The sequence below is a fragment of the Lates calcarifer genome, linkage group LG18, assembly GCF_001640805.2.
Source record: "Lates calcarifer isolate ASB-BC8 linkage group LG18, TLL_Latcal_v3, whole genome shotgun sequence".
Classification (NCBI taxonomy): Eukaryota; Metazoa; Chordata; class Actinopteri; family Centropomidae; genus Lates; species Lates calcarifer.
The window spans coordinates 10,152,077-10,173,174 of record NC_066850.1 but is presented as its reverse complement, the minus strand read 5'-3'; the positions used below and the strand labels follow the sequence as shown (position 1 = coordinate 10,173,174).

Here is a 21,098-nt window from a genome sequence, read left to right as displayed (position 1 = left end):
AGACCATATCCATAACCAGTGAAATGTTTGTTGTGTATATGTGTAAATAAAAGAATACTGGACGATATATTATCTTCATTTCTCGAATATTAACAAAAGTATCAGCCTAAAGAATCTAGTACCAGTTTTTACTAAAACTGTTATAAACAAAATAAATCTTGATCATTCAAAATTGACCCAAAGACTGAGAACTGATTTTTTCCTTTTATGTACTGAATTATAGACCAGAAGCCTAACTCAAAACACAACCTTGCATCATCCTCAGCTCTGTATGGATGCATCTCACGCAACACATCCTCTCTAATGTTCAGAAAAATGTGAGGCAAGAATACAAAGAGGACCTTCGGTTGGTTAAATGTGGACTTAATGAATGTGAAGTGAAAACTGCATAGCCTGGATACAGTATTTCCACACTTTGGTGAAGGGAAAATCATTACCATTGATGTATGTGTAGGCCATGCGGAGGATAAAAGGGGCCCAGGTCATTATTGCAGTTGCAGTTATGAAGGTTGCCACTACAACAGTAGTGCAATCCCATTATTGCAGCTGAATGAATTACAGATATGCCATGCATTCAAATTGATAGGGCAAAAGGTGGCTGATGCCAGTGAATCACTCTGATTTTGTATTTATGCCTAATGAATATTTGTGGAACCATGGCTGCTAACCTCAGTGGACACTCTCTAAAGGGGGGCGGTGGAGGAAAATCATTTTATGGTGAATTAAAGGAAGACGGGACATTTTATGTTTTGGCCACTGCAGAGCGCTTGCCTGATGCGATGGCATTTCATGGTGTGTTGTCTTTGCTCAATTTTCAAATCCTCCCGTTGCTCTCTAAAGAACTCATCGTCGCTTCAGCAACAGCTCCTGATCTTTTGTTTTTTCAGGACCGTCCCCAGGATTTTATGACTTTAATCAGGAAACATGTTATGGAAATACACAATTCACAATTCATTTAAAGGAACAAAGAGGGGTTTTACTGATTAGCTCTCTCTTTGGTCTCTTCGTTGCAGTCTGTTTTTGGAAATGTAATTAATTTTCAAACAGCAGGGCATCGTTTTATTGAAAGGTGTAATTCATCCTTTGTGCTTAGAGTCACATTAATCTACATGTACTGGCTTCCTAAATACCCTCTGAGAGTGCACCCTTAGCAACCGTTTATTTATGGTTAAGCGTGGGGAGGCACACGGATGCTGATAATGTGCAAAAGCAGGAAGCACACACACACGTTTATGCACACACAGTCAATTATTCGTGTTTGTTTTTCCATTCGTTTTTCTTTCAGAAGGATACAATACAAAATTTAGGAATCCTTTCATCTTGCTGACATGAGGCTGGAGATATCCACTTGTGTGGTAATCAAAAAGAATGTATATGTTCTTTGGTTTGCTGGCTTTTCTTGACTTTGCTGATTTCTTCACAAAGTGGAAATAGGAAATGAAAGACAGTGTGAGGGCTGTCTTTCTCTGGGGGAATACACTTCAAACACATGCCCCTGAAATTCAGCCACTATCTGTCCCTCTCTCTCTCTCTCTCTCTCTATGTCTGTGACAACATGGAAATTTTGACATTTCTGTGGCTTTAAAATTCAGCATTGAGCTACGGAGCTTTGAGACTTTATGGAAGAGAAGGGATCTGTACATTTTCCAACACTTTACAGAATCAAAAGACCACTGAAAATATTTTGAACACATTATAACTTTTCTAAAAAAAATATCAGCATGGTTACAACTGCTGTATTATTCAGACTTTATAATTGAGATTTATACTGTGAAGGCTACTGTGGCCTGAGGATAGTTTAAGAATCAACTTTTTCATGTGGTGTCAATAGGGTTTAAGGAAATGAAGCAGAAAAAGCAAAAGAAATAAACATTTACTCTTTACGGCCTGCTACTGGGTAACAGAGACCAGCTGCATATGATGCTCATAAATATACAAGGATAATTTCTTTTCCAGATACTCACTTCTCACTGTTTATTTTTCAACATCAATGCTCATCATCTCTCTAGTAAAGCAGGAATGTTATAATAGAAACTAAAGCACTGGCATATGCTAGCTACTCTGCCCTGGCTACAACTGTGTGGCCCATCTAGTATGTGCTATAGCCACAAACTGGCGAGCATTAAAAGCAGCTATTTGTACGTTTTTATCCTCCGCTGAATTTGGTGTCTTGCCAGCAGCAGGCGGTGTTTGTGGTGGCTTGCCAAAAGCTTCAGCCACTGTAGCATCTATATTAGAGTACGCCCTCAATGCTACTTCTTCAGAGCAGTCTGGGCACTACAGTGAGCTGCTATCAGAAAGTGACGAGATGGGGTGACTGACTGGATCAGGGCTAGCTGTTTAGCATGCTAACCTCAGTAGAGGAAAAGAAGTGATAGAGTTAGTAGCAAAACATTGGTGTTGCTTTGAACTTCTGGAGATGGTGACTAAATTACCAAGCAGTCATGGAATGATGATGATGGTCATTGAAGAGAAACTCTGTATCAAGTGTGTCTAATCTCCTGCCTCAAACTGCAGGTTACTGTTTGCCAGTATCTGTTTAGAGACAGAGAGAACAGAGAGTTCTGTATTTTTAGTCTAAATCCACCTGGTTCTGTCATGGTAGAACATCAGACTGACTGATGCAGGTTTTTTCATAGAGAGGTCTCAATTTTAAGTTAATTATTAAAATTTATTTGCTCAACAAAGGACATCTGACACTAAACCAGATAAAACCATGATCATTAGAAGGTGAGACGTTGCATCATCAGGCTGTCATTAAAAAGATTAGTGAGGCTATGCAATATCCTGTCATCGAGTGTAACGCAGCATCCCAGTATTCACGGTGAATACAGCTTTTTGTTTTGGTTACATCACTAATCATGCTCTAGCAATGTGCCTATGAGATGCTTCTGATGCTATATGAGTGCCCCAAGTCACCAACATCGCAAACCAAGATGGATTTCTTTGAAATAAACTTAGCATCAAACAAAGACCCAAAAACATTCATCAATTGAAAACCATTCTGTTCCACCGTTTAAACAACGCCACATCTTTAATCTTGGTGTGATTTCCCCCCCGGTCTAAAACTTTCTGGTCCTTTCATCTGAGCGGAGGCTGAACGACGAACGCTGTCTGGAAACAGGTGTTCTGGGTGTTTGATGTTAGCCTGCGGTGGTCCAGCAGGTTTGGAAACATGAAGCAATAGTGACCCCATTCTGGCGAACCCACAACGCACCCAACCCCCTCCCTCCACCTCTTCCTCCTTCCTTTCTGATGAAGCAGCCAGGTGCCAAAAATACACGCAGCTGTGTTGAATAAAACATCTGACACAGTGACTCCCTGACTGATGGTGGGACAGAAGGAGCCACCCCTGGGACGGAGGGGTCTGGGACTCGCTGCATCTATACGCTCAACTCATTACACAAGTTAATGAGAAAGTTTCTGTGAAGTCGGCTGCTGCGACAAGGCTCAGCCTCAACTGCTGCTCTGCGTGACGGAGGGAGGTATCCTACACACTGTGGTTTTGAGTCTGACTCTGCTCCTACCACTGTGGTTATTCAGGCATTTAGCCTCTGCTCTCTAGCAGAGTGACTTGCACTGGGAGTGCATGAAAGAGGATCTGTGTCTTGTTTGCTAAAGGGCACAAACATTGAGCTACTATGTATGTATGTGAAGGAAAGCTTAGGATTACTGTACTGTCTCCCAGAAAAGGATCTTCGATTAAGGGAAGTGCTACATCAACCAGACATTATAAACATCACAATAAAAACATTAAACACACATTTGATAAGGACACATTTCCAAATATTACCCTCACAGTAACATACCTCTCACTTATACACAAATAGGCACACAGGCAGTTAATAAAACCTACAGTTATCGTAGACCTTGTTATCTTTTTCTCTGCAAGTTTAACCTGATTAAATATTTGAGGTTTAAACTTGACTGTTTCCTAACCAGCTAATGATACCATAATATAAGATGGACTCGTATCACATAATAACGGTGATAGATTTTCATGTAGACATTTGCAACATTTCATACAGACATCTGACACAATTTCCCCAGTTTTATACACATTACTGTTCAAGTGATGCTCGTTATTCCAGTCCAAAAACCTATCGACTCCAACTTAACATGTCACAATACTGGGGTTACTTGTAAGTAGACAAAGGAGAACAATGTCATCTGAGAATTTCACAACAAACCAATTAGGTTGGGAACTGACACAGTCAATCAGTCCACTGGATATCAAATATTGATTTAATCGACTAATCGTTTCAGCTCTACTGTAGTTTATGGTAAAGCCTGTCCTCTTGTGGTGGCACAGCTCAGAAAACTTTCCATTACAAGAATATTTGAATTCATTCATTTCATACTCAAACTAATGGGTGACCTTGGGCCCTGTTTTGAAGTATCTGCATTCATTATGTTTCTCCACTCATTAATTCAGGTATTTCAATAATTTGTGATGCATCTATATTATACAGAAGCATTGCTCTAAACATTCAGTCTGTAATTACTACATGTTGAGGGGATCCTAAATTGTTATCATTTGGAAGCCAAGCTGTTCATCTCCATTAATATCATCCCACCACGTCATAAACAAACAACAAACCACACACTTGCTACACAAACACACCTCCTCTCAGTGACAGACGGCATCTCCACGCCTGTGGAGGTCAGCCTCAAAGCGGGTGAGAAAGTAGTGCGCTTCCTACAAGGCTGAAATAGAACAAAACATGGCTACACGTAGAGAAAGTGAGCACCAAGTTATTTTTATCAACAGGCAAGGAGTCATGTTGGCACACCACCAACACCCAAGACCCAGCGTATTTAGCTACATATCGATTCAACATTTAAAAGACTAGTTCACAGGCTGTATCAGATTACAGGAGCCACTGCCCCTTTAAGCCTCTGAACAACACCAAATCCTATTTTAAATAGCATTACAAGAGGAACTGGGCTTAAGTATTTGGTTAATGTGAAGGATTTGAAACATGATTCACTGACTCCTCTGTAATTGTGCAGACCTTGCCATGATCCGAATTCTGTTTAAGAATCTGGGTCACATTCAATAAATATTATGTCTGCTGTGTTAACACAGGTCCGGCCGACTGCGTTGCAGTCAGTCAAAGGAGTCTACGATGCCTCTGAGGCAAACCATCGGCTCAAAAACATGTCAAATTAGATCAAAATGAGGTCAACACAGAAAAAAATTATTTTGCCTTTGTGGCACAATTTTAACAGACATTAAATGAATGAAATTGTACTCCAGGGGAAGGGGATGGTGCTCTTCTTTCTTTTCCTGCTGTAAACGCATTCATTTGGAGCACATCCTGCAAATTCAATAAACCAGACACTGCCCTGTGGCTGTGTGTTTTCCACCGAATCTCTTCATGTATGCATCCAGAGAATGGACTGCACCCACAGAGAGTGAAAGAGAGAGGGACTGATGGACAGAGCAAGAGGGGGAGCGATAACAAAGAGGAGATAGAAGGTAGACAGAGGGTAAACAGAGTGCCAGCTAGTATGTAGTGACCCCAAAGCACGAGATGGAGTCATGAGTCACTGACTGTGTTTACTGTACACAGAGACAGACAGCGAGACAACACAGAGGGACAATATCATTTACTGGCACAGCTCTGAGATACAGGGTCAATCAACAACTGGTGATTTGCAGTAAGGACGCCAGAAAAGAGTGTTTCTGTCCAGAGAGGATGTATTTTCTTGGGAGCAGAGCAAACAGCTTCCCACAATCACACATGCTGCAAATACCAACACAGAGCGACTTCAGAGGATGGACTGGTAACAGTAACGTAACAGCCTGGGATTCTTAAGCTTCCCCAAATAAGATTCTTTCTAATTAATTTTTCACTGGTTGACTGCTCAGGAGTGAACTGCTGATCTAAGTACAGTATCTTGATTTTGCTTTTTCAAATTATAACGCAATTTGTGTTAGCAAAATTGAAATCTGCATTCACTGATGTAGAACTGAGGCCAATTAAAAGATGTTAACAGGTCTTCAGAAAATATTGGCGACGCATGCTCGGCAGCTTGTCCAGAATTTATTCAAAGAACTAATTAGTGCTGATCATTGATACGTCCACTTTTTCCTTCCTCAAAAATCAAATGAGAGATGAGAGAGGTTGTTTTTCATCTGTGGAATCTCTCAGAGTTGTCCTTGCTTGGGTATTTACAGATGAACAGATGAAGGTGTTGTTTGCGAGAGCCTGTTATGCAACACTGCCTTGGCTCTTCGTGGCCACCAAACGTCATGTCTGATTCTCCAGAGGCACAGCCAGATTTCAGGTTGCAGCAATATCTAGTGGCTGTGATGCCTCATTGCACACACTCCCCCCAAATCTGCATTGCAAATAATCCCCTGGTTGACCATAATGACAACAGCGGCTGACACCTCACCATGATGGATGTTGCTGTGTTTATGGTTTCATGGAAGTTTGCTATCGATTTAAAAACGAGGACACGTGGAAGTAACAGGGTCCACAGCCAGTGCAGAGATATTCGCCTGTGCTTGTCTGGCGCTCAGGCCCCCACGGGGGCTCTTAGCAGGGTTGGTCAGCCAGAGTGGGAGGATGGGCTCCGGAGTTATTGATTGAAGCGTCTCATAATCTGTGAGCAGGTCCACAGGTGCTGCAGGGCTGAGCACAGCAAGGATGTTTGTGTGTGCCAGAGTGATGCTCTGACATTGAAGTTGCCCTTCCTGCTGCCACTGAATAGGTTCAGCACCTTTTCTGAAGAGCAGAGGTGTGTTGTGCTGCTACCAGAAACTGCCTCATAATGTTGCACAGAGACATAAACAACATATTGAAGGGATTCGATTTTTAGATTTTATAAAAACATTCTGACCGAAAAAGGAGCCTCTAGTTTTGACTAACATGGCTGGCAACAGCACAACTAAATAGACACAGTAGAGGCCACTGTACACTCCATACAGAAACACAACTGAAAAAATGTGAAAAACAAACAATGCTTCACTGACTTTGGACCACGGTGTGAACAGTCTCGCTAGCTCAATGAGTCTAATTGTTTGTGTTGGTATAAAATATCAAATGATTGGGTTGATGCCTCCTGAAGAAGCTTTTGTTTTCTAGTTCTTTCAAGTGGAGGAATAACTTGAAACAACCTGACACCTGAAGGGCTCTGGAGGCCCAGTTAGCTATAGTAATACATGTCAAAGCACAAAATGAAAAACAAACCAAAAAAAAAAAAAAAATCACACACACAAACAATCCCCCACTTACTAGATAATCAACAGTCTTTATTCCATTTTTATGATTTGGCAGCATGTACGTTGAATTATATTCATCCAGGGTACTTGTGCATCATCTACCCCACATCTGGCCTGAGAAAAATACCTCTACTGATTCCACTTTTAATTGGAACACTTGTTGTTAATAATGGCAGCCTTATACAGTTTGTTTTGCAATACACAATGCATGCATAATCCACATTTGTAAGTGGCTGCCTCTTCATTAACAACATTTAAGAGATGAATATGAGGAAATCCATCATTATCTCAATTCGCAATCACCAAACCCTACAGCGGGTGGAAACTCATAATCTTAGGCAATTTGCATATGCAATTAGAGGAAGCTTCAAGGAAAGGATTTGATTGACAGGACTGAAATGTTTTGCCTAGTTGGTCTGATTGAACCCAATTTAGGAAGTAACTGTGGCCGACTTAATGGGAAGTGTTGTGTATATTATATCTCCCAAGCCATTTTGAGATACTACTGCAGTTAAAGGATTACAATACTGTTTGACAGCTTGACCTCCAGGCCTCTATTGCAGCAGGTGTGTCCAAGAGACAGAATCTGTCGACCAATTTACTGGCCAACCGCACCATATTACCTTGACACACCTTGATGCACAGTGTGCCAACAAATACACAATCCAACAATCAGAAAATTTCTGTCGTACAGCAGCAGGCCCATTTTTCAGGATACTTTTAAAGATTTTTCCACCATGCTAAGAAACAAAAACATCACGCTGCCTGGTTGATTGAATTTCATTTCAGTGGAGCCACAGACAGACATAAGAAAGACGTTCTATTTTTGCTCTCATCTTCGTTTCTTTCTCATTTTGTCAACCCCCTCCCTCAAGGTTATTCATCTAGATGTGGAGTCAAAATCAATGGCAAGAACAGGGCTGAGGGTTAAAGGCTTGCGCTGAATCTCGCATCGTGTATATGGGACGTGAGGGGACAGCCATGTTTCATTATAAATTCAAGGCCAATCTGTTCCCAGGGAGGGAAAGCAGGATGTCAAGGTAATGAGTTAATTTGGGAGATAAGGAACAGCAAATGTAATCTCTGAAATTTCACCAGCAGCAAAATGGCTCCTCAAGCCTCAAGCCCATCCTATCAAGCAGAGGAGAAAAAAGTCACTCATTATCATGATAGTCTTAGCTCTGGGTTCTCCACAGAGCCGTAAATAAGGGTAATCATCCTCTCAAAATATGGCAAAGTTTACCCTGAGGCTTCATTGTAAAGATCCCATTAAATCCTCTGGTGTGAATAACAGAGCGGGGTTGCTTCAAATGCTTCAGCTTAAGCAGCAAAGTGCAGGAGTCAAACGGCTTAAGAGAGCACAATAATTTCTGCCACTATCGCAGACCCCAGACTACCCAGTACGCCAGCATTATATCAAATTTAAGCAGATGCCTAGTTATTATCCCCAAGTGGGCCGGGTTGGCCCCATGGCGCTGTGGTAATGAGTGTTTTTTCGTCTGACTGGGTGGACATGTTTTGGAAGAAAGGCCTCTGGTCTGCCCCCCAAGAAGCTTGGCTCTGAGAATGAACTCTACACAGCATGGACCTATATGCCTCCACATTTGCATCATCCTTCATGGGAGTCCCGAACATGTCAGACTGCTCCATTTTTCCGGGATGAAGGGACTGGTAGATGGTGGAGTAAACAAGAGGAGTGGAAATTGAGGCCACTTGCTGTTATATCTCTCCATTTTTTTGAGCGGTTGGCTTTTGCTGGTTGAGCTATTATTCCAGCAATTGACTCTGGCTGCGCTGGTTGGCAGTTTTCTCAAGTGAAAACATTCCTGTAGTGGAGGTTGTAATACTATGCAGGTTTTCTGAGCAGCTGTTAAAAGGCGGATCACCTCAAGAAGGCGCAGGGACGGCGACACGGAGGAATGAGAGCAGCTTTCTGAAGATAAACTGGATGGATCGCGCAGAGCGATGTACAACGCTCACACGTGCCAGCTACAGTGCAGCGCTAATGGGTGAGGAAGAGCACGGGGGAGGCAACTGGCATGACAACCTACAGCAGGCAGGAGACTTGGTTGCCATGGCGACAAACAAGGATGTTTGTATCACAGGCAAATCTCAGCGGTCGGCAGCGGAGGTTACACATGCTGTTCGACTAACAGTATTGGAGAATCATCGGGGCCAGAGATGAGAATAGGTGGGGTGAAAGACATTCACTCGGCGTTCCCTCGCAATCTCTTTTCCACAGCACGGCAGGGCCATGTAGGGAGGGGGGCGGCGGGGGGCTCCTGTCTAACTGGGAATCATGGACTCACTGGTTCAACAGCTAATGAACCCTCTTGCTTTGCTGTATTAGAGAGAAGAATGAAATCATCTTCACAGTAGGGTCACTTGAAAAATATTAAAGCTGTAATGCCGATTATGTGCCTGTGCATTTATTCTGCTTAATCCATCCACAGTGAATTTAATGAGCATGCAGTGACCTTGATTGGTAGCAAAACAATCCAGCAATGTGACTCACTTGTGCAAGCTGCTCCCTTTAGTCAAATATGCCCTCAGTTGACAGGGGAATGGAAAAGGAAAGGAGGCAATAAGTTGTGTATCTGTGACAACTATTCATGCTGCCCCGGCACATGTTGAAATTATTGTGACACATTTTAAATCCACCAAGGTCATTTGTGTCATGGACAGGGAGGCGCAGGGTGACACTGATTTTAATTGCTTTTTTTGTCCCATCGTGCCACTGTATCTTGCGCACGCTGCTGGGTGTCGTGTTGCTTTATGACTCATGCATCCTCCAAGGGCGCCCCAGAAGCAGCGAGTGAACTGTGGCAGAGCCAGTCAGGCAACTTACTTGGACATAGTTTCTGCTGCTGCCCCTCGTCATGCTGACATATTCTGGGGACACTAACGGAGGCTCTGGAGAATTGAGAGCTTGTACAATCTGTAAAAACACAATTAGCCTTTTCTGCCTTAGAGAAGAGTTGCAAATGTGTCATTTTGTTCAAAACGGATGTATTCGCCTTTGTGATACTCAGATTTCCTGTGTATTCAACTTAATTTCCCTCGCAAAACGGCAGCTGTTTTATAAACTCATGAATGGAAGATGGGCTGAAGAATGGACGCTGGTAATTTGAATTCTAGGCTCATCTCCATGCTGACACTTACACTGTCAATACAGAGTGGCTAAATCAACAGGGGACCATAGTGGAGCACCTCTAATCTAATCATTTCAGACAGGAAAAAAAGGGGAACAATGAAATCCAAAAAGACAATTACACAAAGAACAGCAGTTTGTTAGGTTATTACTGACATTACCCTGAAGGTAAGGTGGCACTCCCTTAATATTGTTTTGAACAGGTGCATTATACGATGCCCCCATTTGCCTTTAGGGCTGGGTGGGTGTGCATGAGCATTTCAGGTGAGCACAGAACGAGTTTTTCTTTTAAACGCTTTATTACATTCATGAAACATTGACAATGTCCTCCAGGGCTTCTTTTTTATGCCGTGTGCCCTTCAGTAATTATTAATCTACTCTTTCATTGGGCAAAGGGGATGTTTCACCCACTATGTACAGGCGAGGCTGGGGGCTCAGGAGGACAGACATGGAGCACAAGGGGCAAGGTTTGCATCCCTCTGCGGTACCACACACCCAGATGGTATAAATCTCTAATAACTTCCCCACAAAGCACCTTCGGGCAGCAGCAGGAGCAATGCTACGGGTAGCTGATGCGTTTTACCAGCACTAAGTATGATTCAGGATATTAAAAAATTGTAGGAGGGCAAAAGCAATTTCCTCCTAAAGGGGATTTTAAAATTACAGCTCTCAGACTGGAAGCAGGTTTTTCCAATAAAATCATTTTCTCGTTCTTACCGATCACAACACCTCCCCTCCACCATGATCGTCATATGCATGTACACCTAAGATAACTTCTGGAAATGAAAATTTCTCATGTCAGTCAGTCATGGCAAAGCCATGACATGAAACTTCCTTAGATGCACTTTGTGCAGACTATTGTATATTTATAACAGGCAGTGGTGAATGTATGTAAAGAAATTGATTCTCAAAATGAATGACATTCTGTACTATTACCTCTCTAAATAAGGTCACTGTAACATTAATTCACTTCACTCTAAAGTAATTTGCCTAGTGTATTTCATTAAGCAGACTCCTGTTGAATCTGCAAACCAAGGCAGATATATCCAACACACACTTTTTTGTTGAATTTTTTTTTACTGGCTTCATTGGACATTGTTCAGGCTGTGACGGTGATCCTTTCCGACTCGGTGCAATTTAATGCCAATTGTTTTGACTGTGGTGCAGCTGATAAATATGAATTTAAATGCAGTCGCGTACAGCTGGAAGAAAGGGCTTTTGTCGCTACGCTAACAATGCTTTGGGTTCTTCTGCACAAATGAAAACACCCTTTAAGCTTTGTTGCATTGTGAGGAAAGGTCCCACTCATGCTCTGTTGAATTCAGTGGCTTTACACCATGTGACGTTCCACTGTCAAATAAGCTGCGCAAAGGAATTAGCTGAAAACTGAGGGAGAGATGTTTTTTTCTTACATCATTGGTGCCAAGTGATTGTTTAGTATGTGTAGTGTACACCTCAGTTGTCACTGTTCCATGTTTTGTTTAATAGAGTTTCTGTACAACCCTCTATTCTTTGCCTGTTTAGTTGTGGTTGCTGTCAGTGATGCTTGTAAAAAGATGCTTGTGTATTTGAAAGTAATCAAAATTATGACTGTAGAGCTTGTCACACAGTATAAAAGGTTTGTAAGCCCATCCTTATGAGGCACAACATTAGAAAGCTACCCATTTTAATGACATTTTTGAAAAAAAAAAAAAAACATATAAGTATGCATCTCTGTTAAACCCCGTCGATAGAATGTGTATGTGTGTCTATGTGTGTATCTGTGAGAGCACATGTGTGGATTGATCATGTAATCTGAGTCTTATCTCGGTGGGTCTACAGAGATCAAGCAGTCCTGAGTTCTATACACCCTGTCAAACATCAAGCTTCAAATCAGGACTTAGACCAAGCTAATTAGGCCTATCAGTGTCAGGCCTTCAAGATGACCCTGATACCAGTTAGCCAAGCAACAAAAATTATGAGGAGGACCTTCTTCAATTAGTACATTATTCCTTCACACAGGACATACTTTTGTGTGGTCTTTGCAAAATGTTTGTCTGCAGCAAACAGACAGTTTCAGCTGGTTAATGTAAATGAGCTCATACTTTCTGATAACTCAAGCCATTTTAGTTTTTCTGATTTGTTTCCACCAGGCTGATTTTGACCCAAACTGCTGCTCTGTCATAGTGATTTAAATTTTTCTGGTTTGGGTTTGCAGTCCTTCAGGACTAGTGCCAAAATTAAACTCTCCCTAATGTATGGAGAGCTGAACAGCAAGTGGCGTCATCTTAAAGCAGTTGAGAAAACTGAGGCCAGGAGAATCAATTTCAGGTAAATTATTATTTTTTCCTTATTTCTGTTTATTAACTGTGTCAGACTGGTGAGTCTGAGTATGACTCAGTACTCACAACAATCTCACTGGTTTTGCCCATAGAATCTAAATATTAACAAACTAATGAACTCAGGTCAGTATTCATGTTTTAATCCATGTCCTTCAATGTTAAAGACAGGATAAAAGCATATTTGTATACAAGCTTGAGGAGAGATTTGGTGTATAAAAAAACAAGTCTGTCCAATGCACATGCACTGAAGGCATGGTTAATTTGCAAAACAACATTGTAGAAAATGAGCTCACACTCAGTGATGCCATGCTGGTTTGCTAATGGGCAGCATTCAATATTTCATTTCCATGAAGAAAACAAACACAGTTAATAGAAAACTGTGTGCCGTCCATGTTTATTTGGAGGACTCGAAACACTGTGCAAGTTTATGTAGCTGGATTTCATACTTAATGAAATACATCTGCAGAATGATGCATATTAACTTTTTGTATCATTATTGTTTTGTTTGTTTCATACAGAAAACTGCTTCTCTCTTGCAGCTGGCTTGTTCTCATGTCAGGGTCGGTTGGACGGAATTCTACATTAGCTTGATACTGTGAATTAAAGTGTATTTGACCTGCTGTTGCTGTGGCACAGTGTTCGTAACTGGACTCAGCTGTCATTAATACTCAATCAATAATCAACACCAAAGAACCTTATTATTTCTTACAGCAACCAAGCTGCTTTAAAAATAATACCCCTGTCATCCATTATTCATTGTATTTATCTATACTACCAATGACTATGATGATACAAAGATGATAAGAGAATGAGCAAGAAGAGCAGGACAACTAGTCCTGAGACATTCATCTCCACCAGCATCAGCTGGTGTATGTGGTGACAGTGTCACTGATATGTGCACATCCCTCCTCACAGGCGCCCACTACCAAATGGTCACACAAGGTCAAATCATAAGATTCAGATTCTATTTATATCATATGTTTTGTATTACTATCTGGAGCAGAAAGAAACACTTGTCTCATTCTCTTTACTGTCCTGCCTCAGCTGTCTATCCCCTCGTTTCCATCCACCTTCTAATAAACTGACCATAAGTGAGAGGCTTCAGCCAAATGCAAAGTAATCCTGGCACATGCCCTTTCATCTTGATGGCCTTTGGCTTTTTGAAAAGTTCACTCAAGATAACTCGGCCCAGACAAAAGGTTAGCGTTGCTTGGACATCAGGCTCGGGACTTTGGGCCTGTACTTCTCATTAATAGCTCTTTAACAAGCCTGATAAAACATGACGACACCTCTGGCGACAGCTGAGTGGCCACTTGATCAGTTTGGGAGTCAACATCTGCCCCCACCCTCCTCCAGCCTGGTGTAAACAACATCAGAAGATGATGTGTTGAGTTTTTACAATCCAATAATAATAATAATACATAATAATAATAATAATAATAATAATAATTAATTCCATTAATATCACTCGAGCTTAACTGTGACCCAAACTCATATCACACAAATTCAAAAAAGACCTGAGTGATAATTACATTCAGTCAGGGCTCCTTGAAACACAAGAACATGAGAAATACCCTCTAGGTGTTTCAAAAAGCTATTGCCAGCCAGCAGTCCACGCTGAATCCATCAGTGCAGGCACAGCCTCAGCCTGTCTGATTCAGTTAGTGCTTATGAAATGGAGCATCTGCAGAAGCTCCCAGAGAGTATGTAAACATAAGCTCTGCCTTGGGAAATGAGCTGAGGGGTCATTTAGATTTGGGTGGGGGGAAGCATGGAGTGCTGCCTCGCTCTCACTCCCTCTCTGTCACCTGGTAACAGTTTGACACACGGGAGCTTCCTGGCTAATGTATTCCAAGCGCTAGGCTAAACAGCAACACCTGAGCAACCCCGACTCCCCCCTCCTCCTCTCCCTCTCCCTTGTCTCTCTCTCCTGTTGCATTGGCTGATCCTGCCTCCTGAGATATTAGGTAATCCTGGAGCAGGCGAGAGGTGATAGGCCGCCCGCCTTTTAACGATACCTTATTTGTCAGCCAAGCCGCGCTACAATCACCACGGATATGCTTGACATGTTTGCTGAGAGCCAGGAGCCATCCATTCCATGTGCAGTGTGCAGTAGCCAATCAGTGCTCTATCAGTGAACCTGTGGAAGGTGATAAGCCTCCTTTACAATAAGGGGGGTTCCCACCAATCATAACAATAGCAGAAATATTCATATGGAAATTGTAAGGAATTCAAATCATTTTCAACTGTATCAGCCCTCTGTACAGACTCTTAATCTTAAAAGACTGTGACTATGAGCAGGAATTCATTATCACTGATGAGTTCGTATAATAGATTGCCAGCACAAGGTACAATCAAGAACAAAAGCACACAGGAGGAAAGTCACAGACATAGAGGGATGTCTTGCTCTCTTTTCAAATGGCATTACAGCTCATTTCCAAATCAATAGCTTGCCTCTTTCCTCTCTGCCCAAGATAAACCCATCACAATTGAAGGATGGAGGAGAGAAGGGAAAAAAAAGACAGGGCACCACAGCCACAGCCGGCCCATTTTATCTGATGGAGAGAGGTGAACAAACTGGAAGGATTAGCTTCCATGGGATGAAAGCCGCTCCTCATCTTCCGTCTCCATTCCCCTCCCCTCCTCTCCTCGTCTCCCCATCCGCCCACACTAACATCCACACCGTGGTCTCCCCTCGCAACCAGAGGCATGCTCTATATGTTGGAGCTGCTCTGCTATCGCCAGCTGCGCTCCACTCTGTACCTACGTCAGTTTCCCGGTTGATCAGGCAAGCACAAAAAGCCCTTTGGTGCACATGGCAATGAAAGGCGCGGCGAAAATGGGCGCCAAAAATGGTGTCATAGTGAGAGGGGCTGGGAGTTGTAGCAAAGTGTAGTTCCCCTGTGGCACCCTCAAAGCACCCGCCCTTCCTGATTGTGTCACCTAGACACCGAAACATCAACACACATCCGCTCCGCCACTAAAAACACACTCACAAAGCGACAAGAGACACCCTCATTTCTTTATAACTTCTAGGTGGCCCAAAGAGGAAATGTGCGCTCTTACCTGGCAACAACGGCACACCTTCAGCTCCAAATCTGCTCGCCCTGACGAGGACGCACGCTCATCTGGAGTATGAGAAGGGAGTCGTGGGAACAGAGTGTGTGTGTGTGTGTGTTATGTGTGTGATTGTGAGGCTGGCAGAGAGAGAGAGAGAGAGAGAGAGAGAGAGAGAGAGAGAGAGAGAGAGAGAGAAGAGAGAGGTGGAGCCTGGTTTGGAGGGGAGAGAGAGGAGGAGAGAAAGAGGGCTGGATGATGACTCTGTCTGCCGTCTATACAGCCAGTCTTGTGGGAGCAGCGTGGATGGCGCTAGATCATCTCCTGTTCAAACACACACGGTGGATGCACCTCGTGCAAGGCTGGGAGACAGAAACCCAGGGGCAGAGAAAGGGGGGAGGAGGAGGAAGAGGAGGAGGTGTGAGAGAGACACCCAAAGCCAGCATCGTCACGCAGCAGTTCCTAGGAATCCCTCCAGTAAGAGAGGCACTGCATCACTGAGTCCTTGGCTGTGATTGGCTGGGTAATGGGGAGACGCCAAGGATGGTGGGCAACACTGTGTAACCTAAGATGACCCTTTCAACACATATTAACATGCCCTGTCCCCTCTAGGTGCCTGTCACCTTCAAGGACACTCCAAAAGCCCCCTCCCATAAGATCCTGGGAAGTGTGTGTGCATACATGTGTTTGTCATTTCATAGTGAGCCATGACCTGCCTTTGCACTTGAACACAAACATACACGTGCATGCACACACACAAAATCTATGCCCATGAAGTGTTGATGATTTCCCCAGAGAAAAGCTGAGCCCGTCAACAGAAAAGCCACACAAACACCTGCAAGGACAATCTTTCATTAGAGTGATTGATTTGTCGTCACGCTGACCTAGTTTATATAGTAAGAATAGACAATAACACCTCAGTTATTTTGAAATTCTCTGAAATAAAATCAAATTTAACACTATTATTTACTATCCAAATTATAATTTGAAATCTTATAATAGATTATTATAATTTTAAGTGATAAATAAAATTATCACTAAATCCTCTCTTATTGAAAGGCTACAAATTCAAAGGAGGAAATGAACCGGCAGAGACTTGGCAGTAAAGTGATCACGTGACACAGGATTCATGAATATGGAAAGTGGCCGATAATGCCATTTTTAGCTGCCTCAGGTAGCGGCTGAGGTTTTCTATTGGCCGTGTGGCATGAATAAAAGTGGTGCCCAGCTGCACTCAAAGGTCAGACAGAAACACAAGGCAGAAGAATGAATAGAGCTCTCTGTCTCATGTTTTCCCAACAAGTGGAGAGAGGTGCTGCGCAGGAGGAGCTAAAAGGGTGCATATACACATGATATATTGTGTATATAATCCCTACAGTCAGATTGTTATTAAGCATTCTGGGGATTGGAGGAAAGAGATCTTTGTCATTGTGAATGGTACTTTTTTCCTTTTCTGTTCATGCATATCCAATTTATTTGTCACTGATAATGAGTCCAATTTCAAGAAAAACTTGGGTTCACTTAGTTCAACAGATAAGATAAAATACAGTAATCTATTAATATGAATAAGAACATGTTAACACAGAAGTATGCAATTGGAATCAAAATCCTGTTTAGATATTAGCTCTGCAGGGTATATGATGCAATGCTGACACCCAAATGAAGCCATAAAATCATGGAACATGACAAAATATGATCAGTAAAAAGAAGAATTTTAGCCTCTTCAAATAATAATAAATCCCAAATCCTTGTATATTAACTAAAATCAATCTCAACACAAGCTGTCTGATCTATTCATTTCTTGTCATTGCTTTTACGCAATCAGTCTGGCAAAGCCTCCTCAAAAACCAAGAAATGTTTCCATTGGTGAGTCACATACTGTAGCACCCTGTGGTGATCTCTCTCTATCCAGCACTTAAAGGTCATCCTCCTCTCCAGCATAGCTTTGGTTTTTATTATAAGAATGTAACAGTCAATAGAGCATTTATAGTAACAAAAGATTTTCATTCACAAGACTGTGAGCATATTTTGGACCTGGTTTAGAAAAGGGTCTGTTTAGTAGCTGTTCTCATGCTCTTCATAAATAGGAGTGAGACAAAGTTAGTATCGATGAAATGTATTCAAAGCAGACAGAAAAAATGGGAATCAGAACATCTTCAACGCCATCACAATTGGGCACACTCCATTTGCTGATGAAGATCATGTGATATGATTGAAAGCTCTGAAGCAGCTACTAAATGGGCCTTGTCATTAGACTGTTTTCTCAGCTGCTATTTCCAAGGTCAACTAGGAACTTGAACCTCAGTTGCCTGATAATGTCTTACTTGTATTTAAAGACAGATACTGGCTCTGTATCAGTCTACCCTCAATAAAAAATCCTGCCAAAGCAAAACCTCTTAGCCTCGTGTGTCCCCAGCCAAGGCTCTTGCCATGGGTAGTACAGTGATTACTGGCCTTAATGGTGGTTTGTCTTGATATAAAAGAGCTCATTGGTTCTGGAGGGGCTCCACTGGCACACTGACACTGTCAACAGCAGGAACACCAGCTGCATCCTCCCTGGTCCTGTTCAGAAATAGCTTGGCCCCAGTCGTGTCCCTGGCCCTGTCCCAGCCAGCAGCCCCCACCAGGCAGGCAGGCAGGCAGCCGGCCCTGCTCCACTAGCCTGGCTCAGAGTCCTCTCGTCCTGGAGGACAGAGGTGTCCCTGAGGCCCGGAAACGACAGGGCAGCAAACATCGCCGACCCCTCGCTGTACAAGCAGGGTCCTCTGTCACAGAGTCTGTCATCTAATGAGCTCAGAACAAAATCAAAGTGACAATATTAATCATGTGACGGGGGAAATAATTAGAGGGGCAATAAAGGACCAAGTGAGTGCCTTCCCCCATCGTCCAACATACAGCAGATAACTCATTACTGCTTGGCTCAGTGAGTGATGAAAGAATGCTGAACTGGCTTTGAATATGACCATCAGCAGCCAAATACATCACAAACACCTGAGATCTGGTGGCAATTACGGCATAGGTGTCATACATAAAATCTCTGATGGATTTTATTGATTGATAGATTAATATTATTTTTAAAAACACACACATTAGAGCTAACTGTGCACACCATTCAAAAGGCTACATAAGTGGCAATGAAAATAATAATAAAAAAAAAAAAACATCTGGGGATACCCCCTAATTACTTAGTCCAACAAACCAGTCAAACTGCTCTTTTAAAGGTGCTGAAGTAGAAAAACTCCTGTTGTTAGTTTCTCCCGGTCAAAGTTATTCCCTCATTAGAAAATGTCACAAGGCCACTGACTGTTTTCATGCCTCTGACACAGCCGGCTGCTTATAAGCAGGATTCTTCAGATGCATTAGTCATCCACACCTGGCTGTGTGGATCAAAACTCTGCTTTGGTCAAATAAGCTCTCTGCTGGTGTGTTCACAGAGGCAGAGGCTTGCCCTGCCCTGTCTGTCTGCACGCACAGCACCCAGGGAAGCCTGGTGTTTCTCTCTCTCTCTCTCTCTCCCTCTCTCTCTCTCTTGTTTACAGATCAACAGCATCTCTGGGAGAAGACGGGGTGACAGCCTGTGACAGACTGATGGATGACGTGACACTCATGCACCACTGTGTCATCCTCGCGTCCCCCATTCTCCCCTCACCCAGTCACACTCGCCACCTCAGGGGAGGATGGAGGAGTACATATGGTTATGCATGATGATCAAGCTCAGAGTTGCACCTCTCTTCCAAACCATGCATCTGTATGTAGAGAGAAGCCTGATGGGTAAATGGTGGGCGGCTGTCAGACCGCCTGATTGTTAACGGCCAGATGACAAGGCTCAATATGCTGCAGATGATGACGCTCAGGAGCACGGAGGAGCAGATGAGATGGGTGACAAGTGGAGGTGAAAGGACGCAAAGGCGCAAAATGAATCTGCATAGAAATGAGCGAGCACACCCAAAAATTACACATCACAATATGTCATTTCAAACAAAAGAGGGAGTCGCCCATCAGGGATGGAGAAAAGTACCACCATGGTCAGCAAATGGACTGTCTGAAAGAGGACAGACCGTAGTCATACTCTAGAGAAAATGCCATGCATGTGGTCATCAACTCGTCAGTCACTGCTATACAAGAAGTCACATGAACAATCAGCAGGATGACTCACAGGTAAAATGCTCCTTATCTAAAAAATTAATAAATAATGAGAATCCAAAAAAAGAATACTTGAATAAACAAACCTAAAACATATTTTTCGCCATCTTACAGTCAATATTTAATTATAATCTGGCTTTTGTGATTGAGTGACATGGCTAAAATTGGATGTAATCAATGGACTTTTTGATAAGGCAGTCTGGGTAATAGGCCTGTTGAAATTCAAATTAAGAGCTTAAACTCTCTCAGACATGTCTGCCAATTTCCCAGATCTGTAAAGCGAGTAAACAGCTCTAAGTGATGTTTTGTATGCCATTGGATGGACTAATCTTCTTATATTGATTGTACCTACCCTGCCATCACTTAAACCCTCAAACTGCAACCACATATTCACAGGAAATTCAGCAATTAGAGGAGCACTGGGCTCAAATTCAGCACTAAATGACAAGAATTTCTTCGCTAACGTTTTCAAACACACCTTCCATGATTCTCAATCACCACAGCTGTGGAGATCATTGAGATTCCTCCACAACACACCATGATGTGGAACCCGCTACTTTGTCAAGTTATTATTCACCCTCAAAGTTTTGCATTTACAATCTACTGGTAGCACGCTGGGAACTGAAGATTTACAGTCAGGCCTTTCATTTTATAAAGCAGTTTTGAGTGATCACAGTTATTTGAGGAGAACAGGGAATCGACAGACTTACCACTATTCATTTTCTCTTTTGTGAATGATTACTGTCAGAGGTCAGCACTCACTTACCTCCCAGTAAATTAGGAAAGCACCCAGATGTGGCTTGACAGTAGCCCCAGGAGAATTCTCCCTCTTTTCTTTGTTTCCATTGTGGCCTCTGTAACGTCACAAGTCAATGAGCCTGCAGTGCCCCACAGCTCGTTCACAAGTCTTCAACCCCTGTCTATTCCTCCCCACATCTCTGTCCGCATTGTATTGTTTGTAGCCACACTGAGAATTTCTTATTGACAGACAGAAAGTGAGAATGCCTCAAAGGAAGTACTTTTTTTTTTTTTTTTAAGATTTCTAAATGTCAATTTAAATGGTTCAGGATTAAAATCTACAATCATCAATTATGACTACACAAATTTAGGTAATGACAAAAACATATGAAGTTATATGATGTTCATAAACTAAGACGACAGTTTTAGGCCTTAACTAATCCAAGAAACCTGA

At 42.5% G+C, this 21,098-nt stretch overlaps 1 protein-coding gene across 5 annotated transcripts in view; it reads right to left on the bottom strand.

The window, feature by feature from the left end:
- The window catches only part of syt1a (synaptotagmin Ia), a 154,638-nt gene extending 138,688 nt beyond the window's left edge, over positions 1-15,950 (bottom strand). For 2 of the 5 annotated variants that reach the window (XM_018662018.2, XM_018662012.2), the window contains exon 1: positions 15,773-15,949. The gene's annotated coding sequence lies outside the window, so the exon portion shown is untranslated. Of the gene's footprint in view, positions 1-15,772 lie in introns of all 5 variants that reach the window. The other 3 variants (XM_018661999.2, XM_018662000.2, XM_051077579.1) reach the window with 2 other exon arrangements.
- Between the last annotated feature and the right edge of the window lie 5,148 nt (positions 15,951-21,098).